This window comes from Euprymna scolopes, chromosome 28 (genome assembly GCF_053919585.1).
Source record: "Euprymna scolopes isolate OS-2025 chromosome 28, ASM5391958v1, whole genome shotgun sequence".
NCBI classification, from domain to species: Eukaryota; Metazoa; Mollusca; class Cephalopoda; order Sepiida; family Sepiolidae; genus Euprymna; species Euprymna scolopes.
In genome coordinates this window covers 68,846,346-68,867,228 of record NC_136509.1, presented here as the reverse complement: position 1 = coordinate 68,867,228, position 20,883 = coordinate 68,846,346, and the positions used below count along the sequence as shown (strand labels likewise).

Here is a 20,883-nt window from a genome sequence, read left to right as displayed (position 1 = left end):
TTTCAGTGTGAACAGGTATGGTATAATAAATTATGGTTTTTATCTATTTTATTTTTACTTTCATCATATTTTGCTTTGGTTCTGATACCCCTAAATTCAACCCAAATTTGCAACCCTTCCTTTTCATAACGTATCATACTTTCATAAATCAGAGTCTATTGTCTGTAGGCTGTTTTTGAACCCAGTCAACGACGGGTACTTTTGCTAGTATATATATATATATATATATATATATATATATATATATATATATATATATATATATATAATTATTTTGATTAGATAAGAGGGAGTTTACAATGCTAGTAAAATTTAAAATAAAATTAGTTCTAAAGATGATTTTTCATATAACATTACAGATATATAAAAAAATATATATACAAACAGAATTATGAAATGTTATGCTAATATTGTTTTAATAATCTTTATTCTCTGATGAAAAGAGTATCTTCGAAAATGTATAGGTTAAGAACTTTTCTTTAATTTCGTGTTTGAATTAGATGAATTTAATAAATATTGTATTTTTTCAATTTTTTTTCATAATCAATTTTTATTTGTGATTATATATGGTGATATTTATATTGTTTATATTTGACTATTAAAATTTTCGTTGCTTATTCAGATTGGCACATATTGCAGCAATTAAAACTAAAGAAAATACAGAAAAGCTTGATAGATCAAAGATGTCATATTCCAAAAATTGCGTAAATCAATCAAGTAGTTTTATTAAAAACTAAGAAAACGAAAATTACGATTTTACTACTAAACTGCATCGAACGTAAGAGTTTTCACCTAGCAACTTCGAATTAAGTTGTCTCCCCTTTTTTCTGTCATCAGATTTAATCATGGCAGATGAAGACACTACGGCTCACTTAGTCGTAAAACTTGATCTTGAATAAAAAAAAAAAAATACTGGATCAAATTACGTGATTTTTGGAATATTTCATCTTCGTTCCGTGAATCATCATACATCATACAGACTTTTCTGCATTTTCTTTACTTTTAATTGCCGCCATAGGTGCCTATCTAAAAAAGCAGAACTTGTTTCTTTTTATAGTTGTATAAGCTTTGATTATTAAGAGGGAGAGAGAGACGAAAGCAAGAATCATAGATACGGTATGAAATAAAATCAGAACGGGTCAATGAAGTGGGTGTGTGTGATAGAAGTTTAGTAAGAGATATGTCACTTAGTAAATTACAAATTACGGTTAATTAGAACAATTCAAATGAAAATAAAAAAAATCCCCAAATTAAGAAATATTAATATGTATTTTTGTGCGATTAAAATATATGAAAAAATGTCCGGTGTTTATCCAGATTAGCACTCATAGCGATAAACAAATATGAAAAACTTATATTGTACTTGTCATGGAATGAAAGTTGTATATTCCAAAAATCAAAAATTGATCAAGTATTTTTTTATTTACAAAAATCAAAATTGCTGCTTTTACCTATAGACAAGGCCATATTTCTCTAGAAAACATAAGGGGGGCTAATTGGTGATTATTTTGCGTTTCCCGGTGCATTAGGGTCGTCTGCTCTTGTCCACCGATTCGTTGATTTCATTTTTTTCACCCTCGTCAAAACTGAGTAAAATTTGATTTTCTTGAATAATAAAAACCCACTTTATTATAATAGATGATTTTTAAAGATTTAACTTGTTTTATTAAGCATGTAAGATACATGAATACATGTTTCAAAATGACTATGCAACTGTAACGATTATTAGAGAAAAATATGTAGTAAGGTTGATCCAATGGAGTAGCTTAGGGAAGAGGATTTTGAAATAGTTAAAGCAATTGAAGCATACAATTAGGTGATTGGTAGGCGGATGGTAATCTGTTAGCCATGACTACCCGGAACACAGAATGAACCGAATTTTCGGTACTCATGCACTTATTGATCCGTGCTGAAATAATAACATTATTTAAAGGCCATTTTTAACATGGGGAGGGGAGGGTGTTTTGTACCTATTCTGTACTTTAACCTTACAATTGAATAAAAAAAAACATGTCAAAACTTTAACGTGGAAATACGATTTAAAAAATAGCGTGGATCACTCTCTGCATTAGTTTTTCTACAGTCCCTTTCACACAGAGATGTTGCTAATTTTTCTCTACTTAATCATTATTTTCATGGAAATTACTCGACCTAGAATCAATCTCTGGACAAAATTGTAAAGTGTCCACTGCCTTTAGATGCAAAAAGATGTCACAAATTGGCTCGGTGTATTTATTTGCCTGCCTCCTTGCGAGGACAAGCGTTTATTTGATTACAGTGTGGTATCTGTTACTGCAAAGGATGTTTCTACCAGCCAAGGTTCATCTTGACATTATCCTGATATTTAAGTATCTAAACCACATGGCTCAAATGTCCCTTCTTGTAGAGATGCAGCATAGTTTTGCTCGATCGTAGGATGTGCTCCATCACTTCTTCTAGAGGGGGGGGGGTTAATTGCCAGACGCTGGAGGTGCCCTTATCAGAGAATGTTGACGAGTTTGTTTCCAGCTATTTTTGCATCCACTCAGAGTGTTTCGTTAGGAGAGCTAATAAAAAAAAAAAACTCATGTCGCGTTCCACATAAGAGGGATTTAATTCTTTCTTTTAGTCACCCCCGAACAAGATATGTTGCTACCAACAAATAAGAGACTACTGTGAATTAGGAACCAGATTTATAGGGAGCATCTTAAGTGTGTAGTTATACTGCAAGATGTTTGAGTATTTATGTAGAATATGGACCATGCTATTTTTAGATGGCATTTTCAAATTAAATTCAAGTTTTACAGGGTACTGGTGCATATTACGAACCAGATTTCAAGTAAATGTCCGGTATGGCTGAACCGGAATCTGGTCACATTACTGATTAGCCTATCAGAAAGTGATAAAAGACGTGATTAGCCAATATGGAGCAAAGCAAATGACTTGATAAATTGGTCAAAAAATGATTAAGTTCTTTAATTCTAATCAGTCGTAACAATAGCGCACACGACAATGAATTTAACCAGCCTAGATAAAATATTACAAACGCCAGAACCAGTTCTATTCCCCAACCCCAAAACAAGACCCTAACCCTCAACCCAATAATAAGACCCGGTACTTGTGCACTAATGTGATCTTCCTGAAATAATATTTAGAAAGCCATTCTTAATATGGGGAGAGTTTTGTAGTTATTCTCTACTTTCACCTAACAATTTAATAAAATATAAAACTTCAATTTAACTTGAAAATACTATTTAATAGTATTTTCAAGTTAAATTGAAGTTTTATATTTTATTCAGTTCAGTATCATAAGTGAATAAGCACCAACGAAACCCTAATCCTCAACCCCAAAACAAAACCCTAACCCTCAACCCCAAAACAAAACCCTAACTTCTTCCCTCAACCCCCAAAAATAACCGATGCGCAAGATGCAATAGTACAAGTTTTTAATCATGCGAGAAAAAGTGTTTCTACGTATTTACACAAAAAACATTTTTGCTTACGAAGGCTGATATTTAATTCATTAATTTTTTAGTTTTATTTTTGTTTTTTTTAATTGTAATTAGTATATGATAAATGTTATTTTCTGTTTCCTAGCGTTTTTAAAATGTAATCGATGCTCAGCATATTCTGGTGGTTGACATCAGATGCCAGTTGAGCGTAAGCAGACATTTATGAGAAATCCTATTTCGAATATGTACCAGGACTGACTTCTGATTTATAAAGTGCTCTAGCTTTGTTTATTAAATTAGATGAAAGTACAGTATAGTCACATAACCCCCTTCCCATGTTAAGAATGGATTTTTAAATGTCAACGCGGTCTGTATTCTGTCAGGATTTTTCACATTACATTTAAGTTTCTGCAGGTGTTGGTACAGTCGAGAAACAGAGCAAATAGGGAATTCCAATTATTTAAATTGATAATTTTACTTGTAAAATCGCATTGCTTGCATATTTAGCGATCTTTATACAAAATGTTAACCACTAAATCTTTAATTCACAAATCCTTACTGCAATCAAACCATGTTTGTTACAAATAAACTTCAGTCTAGGCATGATTTCCTCCATACAATTTTCCTCTTGATAGTGCTGGTAAGAGTGTGCTCTCCGACCATTGAGACATACCAGCAACGGGTAAAATCCAATAGAAAAGAGAAAATGAGATAAAAGGCGACCTCACCACTCTTCCAGCTATGAGATAACTTCTCACGAGTTGGCTGCCTATTAGAACTAAGGAAAACTAAGATAACTCACATCTCCAATTTTAGTAAGAATTATGACAGATGTTTTACAGAGTCATTATAAAGCTGTATACCCAACTCCCATGATGTACTGAGTTTGAAACTTGACCAGTAAGAATTAAGAATATGCCTTGCATGGATTGAAATGATACGGGAATGATATGCTGGATGTGTAATGTGACTCTTAAAGACAAACTAAGGTCCTAGGACTTCCTAGAAAGATTAAAACTGGACAATATAAGGAGAAGTGCACAAAACTTCAATGATAGTTTTACATTAAAAAAATGGATGACAGTTTTGGGGTTAGTAGATGTGGAACAATCGCAGTATCTGCCTCTCCTCAAGGTCTGGATGTAACATGGTCGAATTTATGGGGTTTAACCATTACAGAACAAGTTTTGTCATAATTCTTAAAATGCCTTTTTCAAAGCAAATCCTACTTTTTCAATATCTTACAAAAATAGATTTTCATCAAAGCGGCCCAATCATTCACATTTATGTCTACCTGCTGTCAAAAATGACGTGAAAAATTATGTTCGAACTTAGTTATTCATTAGTATAAAAATAAAAACTGGAACGTTAAAAAAAAAAAACAAAAAAAACTTATCACTCGGTATAGCAATAAGGAAAAGTAATAAATGTACCATTTAAGAGATGGTTCTATAGAATTTGAACTGACCAAAACAGACTTGTCAAACGAAGCATAATACTTAGATTAAAGTTAAAAATTCGGTGCTAGTGCACTTATTGATCCGCACTATTTTTTTAAATAGTTTTTCAAGTTCCATTAAAGTTTTATATCTGTTTTTAGGTACAAAACACCTTCCCTTCTCCATGTTAAGAATGGCTTTCTAAATAATAGCGTTATTATTTCAGCACGCATCAATAAGTGCACTAGTACCAAAAATTCTATTCAAATTCCAGAGAAGTACCGTTTAAGATGGAAAATTATCAGGAAAATACCATTTTAATTTTAGTACATTATTTTAAAATAAAGTATGCTTACTTTTAGATGAGCTTCAACTTAACTTTCATGAAGAAATCTGCACACGTGTTGATGTAAATGTTGGATGCAAAAATTAACAGGGGATTTCAGTACTTATGAAGCAAGTCATGAGTACTGACGAAAATTTAAGTTTTGGAAATAGTTTAAGATTTAAAAGCTAGAGAAAATGTAAAAAGGCAGACGATACTAAGCATGCGAAAGCTCGAGTTAGTGTTTAAAAAATAAACCTGTTCAAAAATTAGGACGCTTCAAATCATAACCATTTCCAAGGCTAACTCGAGATTCCTCACATACTCGAAACTCTAAGTACTGAAATCTTCTTGGTGCCAATTTATTACAACCATACAGATTGTGTAAGTATAAAAATAACTGTTGCGGTTTCCTTCATTTCTCAGACAGGTTTTCTTCTAGAAAATGGAACTCCTACTTCCTGAGGAAGTTTTATTTCAGCATAGTTTTTTTTTTCTTTTTTGAAGGGATAAAATGTTTAACCACACCTTAATTCTTTGCGTGTTTAGTGTCGTCTGACTTTTTACATTTTTTTTTTACATTGATTCGCAGCTTTCAAATTGTAAACTACCTTGGCCATTTTCTCCGTTAATACTCAAGACGAAGTATTGAAATCTTCTGGATATACATTTCTTACAATTTTTTTTACGTTAGTAATTCGTTTAAAGCCCATATTACTCATATTTTAAATAAAAATATTAAGAATTTCAGTTTAAGCAAATTGAAAACAAACTACATTCGAATATTTGGTGCTAATGCAATGCACTTACTGATTCGCGCTATTTTTTTAAATCGAATTTCCAAGTTTCATTAAAGTTTTATGCTGTGTTTTTTATTCAATTGAGAGGTTAAAGTACAGATTAGGTACAAAACACCCTCCCCATGTTAAGAATGGCTTTGTAAATAATAACATTATTTCAGCACGGATCAATAAGTGCAGGAGTACTGAATATTTTAATATATTTTTTTATATTGTTTTTAATTAATAAAGTCAGTCAATTAAATATAAAATGAAACAATAAAAAAACAGTTAGTGAAATCAATTTCTATTTGAAAGGACGGGACCCTTTTTTATTTTTTAATTGGTTAAGCTTATATCAAGAAGATAAGAAAAAAGGTGAAACAACAATTAGGACTAACCTTTATAAACCGGAGTCAAGTGAAACGAAACGAACGTGCACTGACCAACACTTGAAATCAATTGAGTCGCCATTACACAAATCAAAATGGCGGACCCATTTCACTTTTTATACTCAGAGAGAAATTTGCATAAACATTAACATATTCTAAAACCAGCGTTACTAATTTATTCTGATATTCTGATTCATACAGAAGACAATCCTTCGTGATATAACTAATTATTTCACCTTTCAATCTATCCAACTCATGGTACTTATTCAGAATACGGACCGTGCTGAAACAATAAAGTTATTATTTTAAAACTCATTCTTAACATCATGAGAGTAGGGCGTTTTGTAACTATTTTGTACTTTCATCTAACAATTTAATGAACAAAATATCTCGTAAAACTTGAATTGAACTTGAAAATTCTAACTAAAAAAATAAATCGGCCTGTATTTTGCATGAGTACTCAACTCATTTAATTTTTATCCTTGAGTGTTTTGGAACTTAATCATTAAAAAAAAAAAAGAAAACAAAAATGAGTTCTTGTGAAATCAGTTGATGCGGTTCCCAGACGCCTTGACAAGTTGATGGCGAATGCTAGCGTCCATATTGAATTCTAAATAAAATCGCATGCTATACGCTTTCTTATCATTTTCATTGTTTGTGAGAATTATATTTCAGTACTAAATTTTGAGCAATCAAAAATAATTATTTTCCAACTATCCTGTATCCATTATTATATGTAACTGTTACTCTCTTATTACTCAAATTATTATTCTCATCTGATAAACGTTTTGTTTAATGTAACCTCTGACATTTTTCAAGTGTATCTTGTCGAACTCGGGAATCTTTAACTTGAATATGGACTTTTGAATCAAGCTCTTTATTTAATTCGTAAAGAGAGCATGTTCTCGTTCTGTCGACCATGACCGGATAGACGTCTTAAGTAATTCACAATTGTATTTTTAGTATCGGCCACACTGAGGATTGAACCTTCAATCTTCAAGCTTCAACCTAAAATTTTAGAGATTAAGTAGAATCAAAATTATGTAATATATTTTGATCAAAATAGGAATAAAGATTCTAGACATAAGGTTTAGTAGCATTATATGTTGATTTTGATATTCATAAGCAAACATAAAGTAGTACAAAACTGTTTTGTTTGAGAAATTCATTTTACTTGTCCTGGAACAGGTATCTATCTAGTTTATTATAATTTTAGCTTTAAGTAACGAAACATTAACATTATTAATAGAATAGGTAAATAGTTAAACTCATTTTTCTGTTATCCTATTTAAATTAAACACAAGTACTTTCTGCTTTTTGAACCTTGAATCTTATAAGTCTCATCCTAAAAGTGTTCCCACTGACAATCACTCGATAAATTCACTTTAAAAAGAAACCATTCATCATAATTTCTCTCTTGGTTTAACATTGTCTCTTTTTAATTTAATCTTCATATTGAAGGATGAACTGTGTGGTGGGTGGGTAATAAAAGAATAAATTAAACTTGAACAGTTGAATAAATATTACCAAATTTACTGGAGGGTTCAACAAAATATTAATCATAAAAAAATGAACAAAAGAAAGATAAGTGGACATTTATTATCTCCCCCTGACCACTAAGTCTCAGTGATAATTAGCTGATCTGAGAGTGTGGTCTGTGTTTAACAATTCCAAAGAAAATGCCTATTCCTGGAAGACAAGTCTTGCCGAGACATTACCGATAACTCTGAAACTGCAAAAGACAATAAGTGCCAAATTTGCCTCTATACTCATTTCTGCGATTAACATTGGAGAAAGCTCTACCCCAAGGATGAAGTAATACAAGGGGGAAAAGAAAACAAAAAAAAAGATATTCATAAGAATTGTTTTTGTTTTGTTTTGTTTCGTTTCTTTTTGTTTTTTTTGTTTTTTGTTTTTTTAGATTTTTATGGGAAGCATTGGTAAGGAAAGTTGTAGGATTATTATTCGCCATTTCAAATCCGGTTCTTCAGGTATTGGCAACTTGAGGCTTAAAATGTCATGAAAGCCCCTCAGTTCAAATAAATAACATGTTGTCAAAAACAATACTCTTTTCTTTTGTCAAATGGGTGCTTGAAGTAGCTCACATGATAAACAGAAATATTTTTTAAAAATCAGTGAAAGCCATTTTAAATCTTAATTTTGCCTGAGAAAAAAAGCAATTACAGGTAAGAAAAATGTGATATTTTAAACCAGAATAGCTGCACCGCATCAGCGCTGTCCGGGATTTGATAAAGTTGTTTTAGTTTATTTATTTGTTTCATTATTTGTTCAACGTATACAGAAAAATAAATGACATTTTAGTAATAAGGGATAGATCCCTCTTAGTATCTCATCAAAATAAACTTCTTTGTAACAAATCTCTTACACAAAATCTTTAATAAAAATAACCTAGCACTGTCCTATACCGGACGTGAAGACTAAGAGATGATAATTAAAGCACACAATAATAAATTATTAAGTAGGATTAGTAAAGAAAAAATAATAACGTTAGTAAAAAAGTTTCCAACATAGCAACTACAAAAAATAAAGGGCAAAAATATAATTATTAGAAATAATAATGATGTACACTCAAACAGAAATGAAAACGCTAACAAGAAATAGAAAAAAACGAAACTGTAGAACACTTTCTCAAGTACAAAATAAATGCCTAACCGCAAGCATTGTTTACTAGACCACAGTAATTGCTATAGTAAACTGGAATAACTAGAAATATTGGGTAGGTATAACATTCCTAGATTTTAAAAGCAGATATAACGACCACAAAAGTACATTCAAAAACAAAACAAAAAAAAAACACTGAATAAAAGCAGCACTAGCAAATGATTACTGGGAGATCAAAATGAGTGAATGCTTGACCATAGTGGAGTGGAAAATAGTACAAGTCAGTACATTTAGAAACTTAGATGCCCCATATAAACTATGTTTGAAAGAGAAAGTTATCCTAAATGTTAAAGAACCTCCAAACTTATTAAACCGCAGAAGTGAAATAGAAAATGTTATGATTTAATTTGTTGTTAACAGTTATCCCCCTTGGGATTGACATTCATAATAAAAGCGCCCTCTGTTTCATTTTCCCGCTCGATCCTTTCAAGATCGTACGTGTATTTTACAGTTAATAAAACCTTTCTAAAAGGCAATTCTTTACTTACTGATACTATTCACTTCAATTTTATTAACTGTAAAAAAAAATAAAAATAAAAATAATGGATCGAATCTTACGTCCCGACAGATTCGAGGTGGAACCTACATGCCCTAATTCCGAAAAATCCTATAGGCATTGGAAATTAACCCTCCAGAATTATATCCGCTCACATAATAACGGATTAATCGAAAACACTTCAGATAATTTCTTTGCCTTGATCAATTGTATTTCAGCCTCTGTTTTCGATTTAATAAGCGATAAAACCGACTACGATAGTGCATTAAGAACATTGGACGCCGCTTATTTAAAACCTGAAAATATTGTTTATAATAGATATCGATTGATGACGACGAAGCAACAAACAACACAAAATATAGATGCCTTCATACTACAATTGGAAATGCTTGCCAAAACATGTAACTTCGAAGCGGTTTCTGCTGAAGAAAACAAAAATCAATACATTCGGGAAGCTTTCATCGGTGGAATTTCTTCTTCGTCCATCCGACAACGACTGTTAGAAAAACCCATCCTGACTTTACAAGACACATATGCCACGGCCAGATCTCTTGAACAAGCAGAAAAGCATTCGATAAGCTACGCAAATAACTTTACTGTAGCAGCTACAAATAATCCTTCGGGCTACAATCGTATAGCTGTGACTAAAGAAAATATGCATCCAAAAGGGGTTTGTTTTTTCTGTGGAAAATCACGTCATCCTCGATATTTATGTCCTGCACGAAACGCCGAATGTAAAAAATGCAAAAAAAATGGTCATTGGGCTAAAGTGTGTAAATCTTCTATTTCTAACACTCATACTGCTGTTCTTTATGACGACTCTGACTACCCCTCACCTTCTCTATCCTGACTAGGAACTAACTCCAAAGATGTCACATTCACTCAATGCCAAATTAACGGGCACTTCGTGAACGCTATGGTGGACTCCGGCAGTGTAAAAACATTTATTAATGAAAATACTGCTAAAAAACTTAAACTCTTCACAATACCTAAAAACAAAACTATAGCTCTGGCTGCTTCCGATCAACATGCTAAAATAACTGGCGAAGCCGTCGTGGATTTAATACTGAAAGATAAAACCCATTCTGGAATAACAATTGAAATCATTGAAAACCTTTTCATTGATTTAATAATCGGAAAAGATATTTAAAAAAAATATAAAAAAGTAACACTTAAATTCGACGGTCCTAGAGACAAACTTATAATTGGAGCTATAAACACGAATAATTTTTTTCCTACCATAAACGTTCCACCCCCTCCTCTCTTTTCTAATCTTACTCCTTATACTACTCCTAATGCGACAAAATCCCGACGTTACACTTTTGCCGCCAACAAATTCATAAAAGAAGAGACTGCTAGAATGTTGAAAGAAGGCATAATTGAACCTTCGATATCTCCGTGGCGAGCGCAAGTTCTTGTAACTTCGAATGAGAATCATAAGAAAAGAATGGTAGTCGACTACAGCGATACCATTAATAGATTCACGGAACTAGACGCTTACCCAATGCCTAATATCAATAAGATGGTAGACGACATCGCTCAATATAACATCTTCTCTACTCTCGACCTAAAATCTGCTTATCACCAAATACCTATAAATCATGCTGATCGTAAATTCACTGCGTTTGAAGTAAGTGGCAAACTTTTTCAATTTACTCGTCTTCCTTTTGGCGTCACCAATGGAGTAAGTGCTTTCCAGAGGAGCATAGACTATATTATAGAAAAAGAAAATCTAACCGATACCTTTGTGTATGTTGATAACGTAACTATATGCGGAAAAAATCAAGAAGAACACGATTACAATCTTCAAAAATTCTACAAAATTGCTAAACAATATAACATCACTTTAAATGAAAATAAAAGCATAATTTCTTCTAGTTCTATTACTCTACTCGGCTACACCATAGAAAATAATCAAATAGCTCCCGATTATCAAAGACTAAAACCATTACTCGAAATGCCACCTCCGCTGAATCTTAAATCTCAAAAAAGAATAGTTGGAATGTTTTCCTATTACTGCAAATTCATTAAAAAATTTTCTGATAAAATTTTATTACTAAATCAAAACAAAGAATTTCCACTACCTCCATCTGTATTAAAATCTTTTCAAACATTGAAAAATGATCTAAAAGACGCCACTTTAATAACGGTAGATCCAAATAAAGAATTTGAAGTAGAAACGGACGCTAGTAACTATTGCATTGCTGCAACACTAAATCAAGAAGGTCGTCCTATTGCATTTTTTTCAAGAACTCTCAATACTAACGAAATTAAGCACCATGCAGTAGAAAAAGAGGCAGCCGCTATTGTAGAAGCTCTCCGTAAGTGGCGACATTTTCTATTCGGCAGGCACTTTAAAGTCATCACAGATCAGAAGAGCATCAGCTTCATATTCGACAATAAAAGAAAATCAAAAATTAAGAATGACAAAATATGTCGTTGGCGTATAGAATTATCCCAATACAATTTCACTATAATTTATCGACCTGGACCTGAAAATATTGCTGCTGACACATTCTCTCGCATCTCTGCTCTTACTTACAATCTACAAGATCTTCGTGATTTACATAAACAATTATGTCATCCTGGTGTTTCAAGACTAAGCCATTTTATAAGAACGAGGAACCTCCCTTTTACTTTGGATCAAATTAAGAATATTACTGACTCTTGCTCATCCTGTCAATTACTGAAACCCAAATTCGCCAATACCAATGGAGGGACTCTCATTCAAGCCATATTACCTTTTCAACGATTAAATCTTGATTTTAAAGGCCCTCTACCTACTTCTATACATGGCAACAAATATCTACTTACTCTAATTGATGAGTATTCCCGTTTTCCTTTCGCTTTTCCTTGCAGAGATATGACAAGCAAAACCATTATCCACTGTCTAAACAAACTCTTTTCAATTTTTGGTTTGCCTGACATGATACATACTGACCGTGCTTCTGATTTCTTAGCAAGAGAAATAAAGGATTTTTTACACAAAAAAGGAATTGCTACTTCTAAAACAAGTAGGTATCATCCTGAAGGTAATGGACAGATTGAAAAACTCAACGGTACCTTATGGAAGGCCATTCAAACAACATTACATTCTAATCAAATGAAACTACCTTATTGGGAAGACATACTACCGGACGCACTTCATTCAATTAGATCATTACTTTGTACTGCCACTAATATGACTCCCCATGATAGACTATTTAAATATAGTCGTAAATCTGCTTCCGGAATTTCAATTCCTTCTTGGGTTAAACCAGGCCCAATATATATTAGAAACCACACTAAAACAAGTAAACATGATCCTCCTGTAACGCCTGCCACCCTAATAGATGTCAACCCCCACTACGCTTATGTTCAACTACCTTCTGGTACTGAAACCACTGTCAACGTTCGAGACTTAGCTCCAAACTCATCAAATGAAGAAAACTCTAATAATAATCCTACTACTTCAGAGACTTTATTTGAACCTTCTACTAATGAAAACATTGGTCATGAGGAAGACAAAAATCAATCGTCTGATCTTGAAGAAAATCAGATTTCACTAAAAAATAATACTGAAAATCAGCATTCCTGCCAATCTGTGCGGAGGTCGTCCCGAGTTCGACAATTCCCTAGTAAATATAAGGATTTTGTGACTAAATACTGAAAAAACTGCAGTTTGGGTTCATATGTTATTTGTAAATAAAATGATTCTTATGTGATTGTAAAAAAAAAAAAAAAAAAAAAAAATTTGTCTATAATTAATTACCCCTTACTTGAATACTTTAGGACGGGGAAAATGTTATGATTTAATTTGTTGTTAAGAGTTATCCCCCTTGGGATTGACATTCATAATAAAAGCGCCCTCTGTTTCATTTTCCCGCTCGATCCTTTCAAGAGCGTACGTGTATTTTACAGTTAATAAAACCTTTCTAAAAGGCAATTCTTTACTTACTGATACTATTCACTTCAGAAAACGTATGTAAAAACAAAATAAATTTTACCTGAAGATAATAATAACAAAAAATTAATAAATAAATAAAATGAAAATTAAAAAATAAACATATTGAAATAATAAATACAACAACAATAACTATAATCATACTAATAATAATACTTAGTAATTAAAAATAAATTAGTATAGACAAAAATATAAGTGACATATCTGATAACATGTAGATTATATTATGTTATCTTCTAACACAAAGAGGAAAGCTCTATTCCCTCGAAAAACAAGCAGTGAATCAAAGATCAAGTGAACCTCTGCCTGATACCCATTGGCTTTGATAAAAAGTGTGTGACTAACAAAGAATCTAATTGTCTAACTAGCTAACTCAGCACCACGTGCCTATAAAAATACACCCGGTAACATCAATTCCATACGAATCCTCACAACGATTAAATGTGAAATATTCGGTGTAGCTTAATTGTCATATATATTTTTAAAAGTATATATATATATATATATATATATATATATATATATATATATATATATATATATAATCTCCTATTAGGTTGAAATGCGGTCTCTCCATTTTATAACCTTTTTTATCCTCTTTTTTAGAGAGCTCGCAACATTCTTATGGTCTTTTTATGTTTTTTTTTTTTTTTTTGAAGAGCTCTTTTTTCCTTTTTTATTTTTTTCAATTTCTTACAATTTTTCCATATTTCTTTGCGGCGTCGAGAGGTTCCGGGTCGCCTGAGGAAGTCCCATTGACTGAAACAAATAGCTATTTGTAGCGACCATATGTAACTGTTTACTCTAAAAAATAAAATATATATATATATATATATATATATATATATATATATATATATATATAATCATCTTTAAACAAGTGTTAGGGTTAGTCTATGACACATCAGTGGAAGTAGATATATCTAGTGTATCTGTGCTCGGATGCAAAACTGTAACTGTAATCATCGTAGTCAGGCATCTGCTAGTTGCTACTAATAGGACAAATTGTACCTTTTTTTTTCTTGTTTACATTTTACGTTATAGATTACATAACTTAATCTGACAATTCCTTACGGGGACCAAACGCAGATACCTTTCTGTTCCTTAATTGGCATATATTTCCATATCTTATCATATATATATATATATATATATATATATATATATATATATATATATATATATATATATATATATATAAAGCTGAATGTCTGTGTGTGTGTATGTGTGTGTGTGTCTGGTCACAAATAGGCTCCTATATGGTTGACTATTTTAAAAAACTGATTACATATCATGATAGAAGATGTATCGAGACACAGGAATGGGTATGTTTGATCTGGCAGAACGGTGGTTCATTAAAATTGTGGGGTCTGCGTTCGCGCCTTGTCCACAAAGTATGGAAATAAAAAATAAAAAAATTATAAAAAAAACGTTTACAAGTGTTTTTGATATAGATGTACATAAGAATCATTTGATAAGTATGTTTTTACTTAAATAGGGATGGTATAATAAAATTGTGGGGTCTGCGTTCGCACCTGGCCTCCAGGGAATGGAAATAGGCACAAACTTTAATAAAGACTTTTCATATTTATCTGCGTAAGTATATTTTGATAATTATGTTTCAGTTTGAAGAAATATGGTATAATAAAATTATGGGGTGTTCGTTCGCAGCTGACCTCCATAGAATGGAAATATGTCACAAAGTTTAACAAGGTTTTTTTTTAATATAGATCCACAGAACATTGTGATAAGTGTTTCAGTGTGAACAGGTATGGTATAATAAATTATGGCTTTTATCTATTTTATTTTTACTTTCATCATATTTTGCGTTGGTTTTGATACCCCCAAATTCGAAGCTTTCTCTTTGCAACCCTTTCTTTTCATAACCTATCATACTTTCATAAATTAGAGTCCATTTTCTGTAGGCTGTTTTTGAACCCAGTCAACGATGGGTACTTTTGCTAGTATATATATATATATATATACGCATATATGTGTGTGTGTGTGTGTGTGTGTGTGTATGTGCGTGTGTGTGTATAAAAGATTGATATAAAAATATATAAATATTTGTATTTTTTCTACTAATTTCTTATTATTGACTTATAGATATAAAACTATGTTAAAAATGTTTTGTAAAAGAAAGATTTTCGGCCGTTCCTCAGTGTATTGAGAAGTGTATGCATAAAGTGGGTGGTTAGTAGTAGTAGTAGTAGTAGTAGTAGAGTAAATAGTGTAGCCAATGAGATGAAGAAATGTTTACATGTGACTTGTGTGTGTCCATTATAAATATATGTGTGTGTGTGTGTGTGTGTAATGGTCTCTACCAAACTACTTTCTTCAATGTTTGATCTACAGATTTTAAACTTGGTTTATTGAGGATTCGACATGTCGAACAAATTCGATTTGGGTTTTAGCCGATAGAAATAGCTGCTAAAGAGTAAAAATTAAGAAACTGGAACTTGGCAAGTGTAAGTTGAATTAAAGTACTCCGTTACGCGTGTGCAAATATTATTTATATGTTAGATTGCGTTAAATTTTTAAGTTTTGATATCCATCTGTAATTAGGTCATATAGCAGTGAATACTGCTTGAGAGATAAAAGTGTTGGTTTCGATTCTAGCTGATGGCACTCAAGTAATATTTTTTTATACGTTTGAAACCACTACTATATATTGGACACAATATAATAATCAATAGATAAAGGGCTCTATAATTATAAATACGAAATATGCAAAAATTCGTTTTCTCCATGTGTTATTTAAACCAAATTATTGGGGGGGGGAAGAGCCTATAAACACTATAAGTGTTTTTTAAATTATGTTTTTTTAAATATCTCCATTTCCTTTTATTTACATATTTTCTTTACCACATACTTTTTATCTCATATAAAAATCGTTCCAATCTTCTTAAGGAATAAATATTGTGTCTCTAATGAGTTGTTTAGTAGGCTTCCTCCATTCGACGAAACATGTGTAAGACGTAATTCATAAAAATGAATAAAATATTGAGTGTAACTTAAATATATCTGGTTTTGGAAGGATAACTAACAATATATATATATATATATATATATATATATATATATTTAGCAAAAATGGTAATTAGTAAAAACCTGAAGAAAGTGCTCAATACTATTGCAGAGCAAATATATGTTTTATTTTTTTATTACCGTTTTATCAGCTTAGTTACACATGTTTCAGTTACCGAATCGTATTAACGATCCAGTAACTTCATCAGACATTACAGAAACAGGTTTCTGTAATGTCTGATGAAGTTACAAAACTGCCAATAGCGTGTTAAGCGACGCTCTTTGTGTAAACAAATCGAGCGAAGGCATTTGGACGATGTCAAAACATTGTTAAGTCATTACCCACTCAGCATCAGGCGTATAGCGTAATGGTGAGAAGCCGTGACTGTCATTTGGGCGGTCAGGTTTCGATCCTGGCTTGAGGCAGTTGCCTGTCTAGCCGCACAGATGCGCTGCAAAACAGTACTGCATATGGATGACTATATATATATATATATATATATATATATACATATTTTTTTTTTTTTTACATGGGGTTCACCATTTTCAAGGCCCGGAGGCCACTCAGGGATAAGGGTTATTGTGTGTACAGTAATCAATGAGATAGTATTGTAGTAATCATTAGTATTGGAGATTTGATAGTGTGTCTTACTAAACGGGGCGGTTTGTCAGGAATTTGTTTATGTTAGATTTGAAGACATCCAAGTTGTAGTCAGGTGGGAAACAGGCAAACGGAAGAGAGTTCCACAGTCATGCACTTCTGAGAAAGAAGCTCTGCTCATGGAATCTATGTTTGGATTTAAGCACAGATAAAGAGTGGGGAAAATTATTGACAGTAGTTTCAGCCAGACGTTATTTATGTGTGTGCATAACTTTTAATACTACAATAATTAAAAAAAAAAATTGCCAAGACTATTAATAAATATTTAAAACCACGCGTTTTTCTTACTTACTAATCAACCATGAAGAAGGATCCAGATGAATCTGTGGATCTGAAAGTACAAAGACCCAAAACGGGCTTGACAAATAAATTGGCCAATTCCAGCTTTAAACTCGAAATATGATAAGGAACTTAGAACGGATCTGAAGAAAAATATGCAGACACACATTGTTGCATGTGCCCATATGTAAAATATAAAGCTGAACGTGTATGTGTGTGTGTGTGTGTGTGTGTGGTCACGAATAGGCTCCTATATGGTTGACTATTTTAAAAAACTGATTACATATAATGATAGATGTATTGAGGATCAGGAATGGGTATGCTTGATCTGGCAGAACGGTGGTTCATAAAAATTGTGGGGTCTGCGTTCGCGCCTGGCCCCCAAAGTATGGAAATAAAAAATGAAAACAATAAAAAACATTTACAAGGGTTTTTGATATAAATGTACATAATAATACGTTAATAAGTATGTTTCAACTTAAATAGGGATGGTATAATAAAATTGTGGGGTCTGCGTTCGCGCCTGTACTCCATGGAAATTTGGCACAAACTTTAACAAAGACTTTTCATATCTTCTGGCGTAAGTATACTGTGATAATTATGTTTCAGTTTGAAGAAATGTGGTATAATAAAATTAAATGGTGCTCATTCGCGCCTGACCTCCATAGAATGTAAATATGTCACAAAGTTTAACAAGGTTTTTTAAAAGGAGTGAGGGTCCACAATAACACCTTAACTTTAATCTTAATCCACGTAAGCTTTTATTTATTTTTTTGAGTTGAATCATATTGTGTCGAATAAATTCATCTCATAAATTCACATTCTTATTAAAGTGAAAGTCAAAAAAATGTTGGAACTTTAGACAATTCTCGACACAAATTTTGCATAACTCTGTTTTTTTCCTTCTCCACTTGCACGTGGCACTCTTTCGAAAATAGATAAATAGATAAATAATAAAAAAATAAGAACGTTACTTGTTATCGTGTCAAAAGAAGGAAAAAATCCTGCTCACGTGATTATGTGTCTTTTTAAAAACATTTACATAACCTTTTTATTTTTATTTATATATCTGTTTAAGCTTTTTTGTCAGTGTACTAGAAGGAATTCAGTTGATTACAACCCTTTCTGCATGTTCTTTACATTACAATAGTACAACCCTGAATCCGACGGCGCAATACTACACCGTTCAATAGTGTAAAACTGAAATGAAGCTGTTCTGCTTGAAAATGGTGCCATTTTCTTCTTATTCATATTTATATAGATTATTTGCTTTAAAAAACTAAAGTAATTACATGTTTACTTTTTTAATATCACATTTTGCTGTTTCGGATTATTTTACTAAAGTAAGTAAAGCTTCATTATTTTTCCAAACTGTTTTTGTTTCTTTGTTTTTCGATATTTCGTCGATATTATTTAGTATGAGTGTTTAGCAGAAAAGCCAACAAACGACTACCCGAAAAAATACATATACAAGGAATAAATGTTACCATAGTCAATAAAAGTTCAGTTCATGTTTTTTTTTGTTTTGAAATGGTTTTTAATGCTCTTTACTTGAAATAATTTCAGCGACCCGAAATTAAAACGAAATTTGAGGCGATAACTACTTAAATGAATTTTTATATAAACTACACATGCCATAATCAAATATTCCTCAAGCACAAAATAACGAAAAACATCAAAATATGTTCATAAATATTCCTTACGTTTACGGAACTCTCTTAAATTGTTAACACAGAATGCTCAGGTGCCCCTCCTTCAAATTGAAAACGGGGCTCTCCATTTTAAAGTCGCTGGGTTTTTCATTCTTATATTTCTCATCGGTAGGTTCATGTGCGTTTTTGCTGCCAAATGACTTTCGTCGGCGTTCGATTCGTAGGAAAATCATGTTTAATTTTCGATTTTTGAGCGATTATTTGGAAAAATAGGTAACTTTACACGAATAGGGAGGATTTTTCTTTTCATGTTTGAGTGATCCGTCCGTGATTTTTCATTTTAATATACTTTCATAGAAATGTTTCTGTTATGTCAAAAAAACTATTTTCTTTACGTCACAAGTGTCACGCTCATACATGAATTCCATAGCTAATATAACATACTGACCCAATGGGTCACGGGTAGTCTAGTGTACATATGATTACAGAGGGATAAAATGGAACAAACTAAGTTATGTGTTCTTCAACGTTTTGTCTTTATTGCGAGACTTCCTCTGAATGAATGAAATTAAAAAAACAAAACACCAGTTCAAATATATAAAAATATATTTTTGATGTAATGAAATCTATGACCTTGTTCCATTTCAGAATTTAAAAAAGGGGGGGGGGCATCGAGTTGTGAAACAGAGAAAGATTTTTTTATAACGCCATACAGCCGTTAATATATTTATAAAAATATGATGTACCTATTTACAATGCCTCCCCACAGGACAGAGTTAGACACCAGGGTCGTTTTTTAACGTGTAATTCATACTCCTGTTTGAACAAACATCTTACTCTGTTTCACAACACTATGCCCTCCCTCACTTTTTGACGACCTTTTTCGTTTCTGAAATGGGATAAGGTCATACATTTCATTACATCAAAACATTTTTTTCAAATATTTGTGGGTCCTGGATATGACCTTAAACTATATCCAATGGTGAGGCCCCAGCTTGCAGGCTTTAGGGAGTGTGGAGCCACCCTTTAATTGCCATTGCTCCAAGGTCCACTCTGACCCGGAGTGGTAGTACCTGTTAGGGTCCCAACTATGGGTTGAATAGAAACTGACTTGAAAACAACAAATATATTCTATTGAAAAATCTTTTTTCAAAATCTTTGGATTCGGCATTAAATAACCTGAAAACGGTTGATATGCCGTAAGACAAAAACAAATAACCAACAACAAATATTTGTACTGGTCTTTTGTTTTCTTAATTTCATTTACCCAGAAGAAGTCTCACAATGAAGACAAAATGTTGATAGAACACATAAATTGGTTCTTTTTTATCTCTCTATCTTGTCGGCATACTATTCTATTATTCTCATCATATATATATATAATATATATAAATAAATAAATATATATATATATATATTTAAAAATATATATGTGTGTATATATTTATGTATATATATATATATATATATATATATATATATAAATATATGTATATGTATGTATGTATATATATATATATATATATATATATATATATATATATATATATATATATCACTCATGCTCTCATTAATGCCTAAAATTTGTATCAACATTATTGCCTAAAATTTGATTTTTGCTGCTGTCAAAGTTAATATAAATCACATAGCAATCTTAACATATATTAATATCATTTATCAACAATAAATATAAAAATTAAATGATTTTTTTTTTAATTTATAATGGATAATTGTAATAACGGACAATTATATTTAAGGTTTCAATTCACACACTTTT

At 31.8% G+C, this 20,883-nt stretch overlaps 1 long non-coding RNA gene across 2 annotated transcripts in view; it reads right to left on the bottom strand.

Annotated features, from left to right (window-relative positions):
• Positions 1-20,883, bottom strand: part of LOC145249378 (uncharacterized) — a 729,593-nt gene that overhangs the window by 207,980 nt on the left and 500,730 nt on the right. Inside the window, exon 1 of one of the 2 annotated variants that reach the window (XR_013863522.1) lies at positions 6,376-6,441. The exons of the other annotated variant lie outside the window; for it this stretch is intronic. This is a non-coding gene — a long non-coding RNA (uncharacterized LOC145249378). Of the gene's footprint in view, positions 1-6,375; positions 6,442-20,883 lie in introns of those variants that run through there. 2 annotated transcript variants of the gene reach the window in all.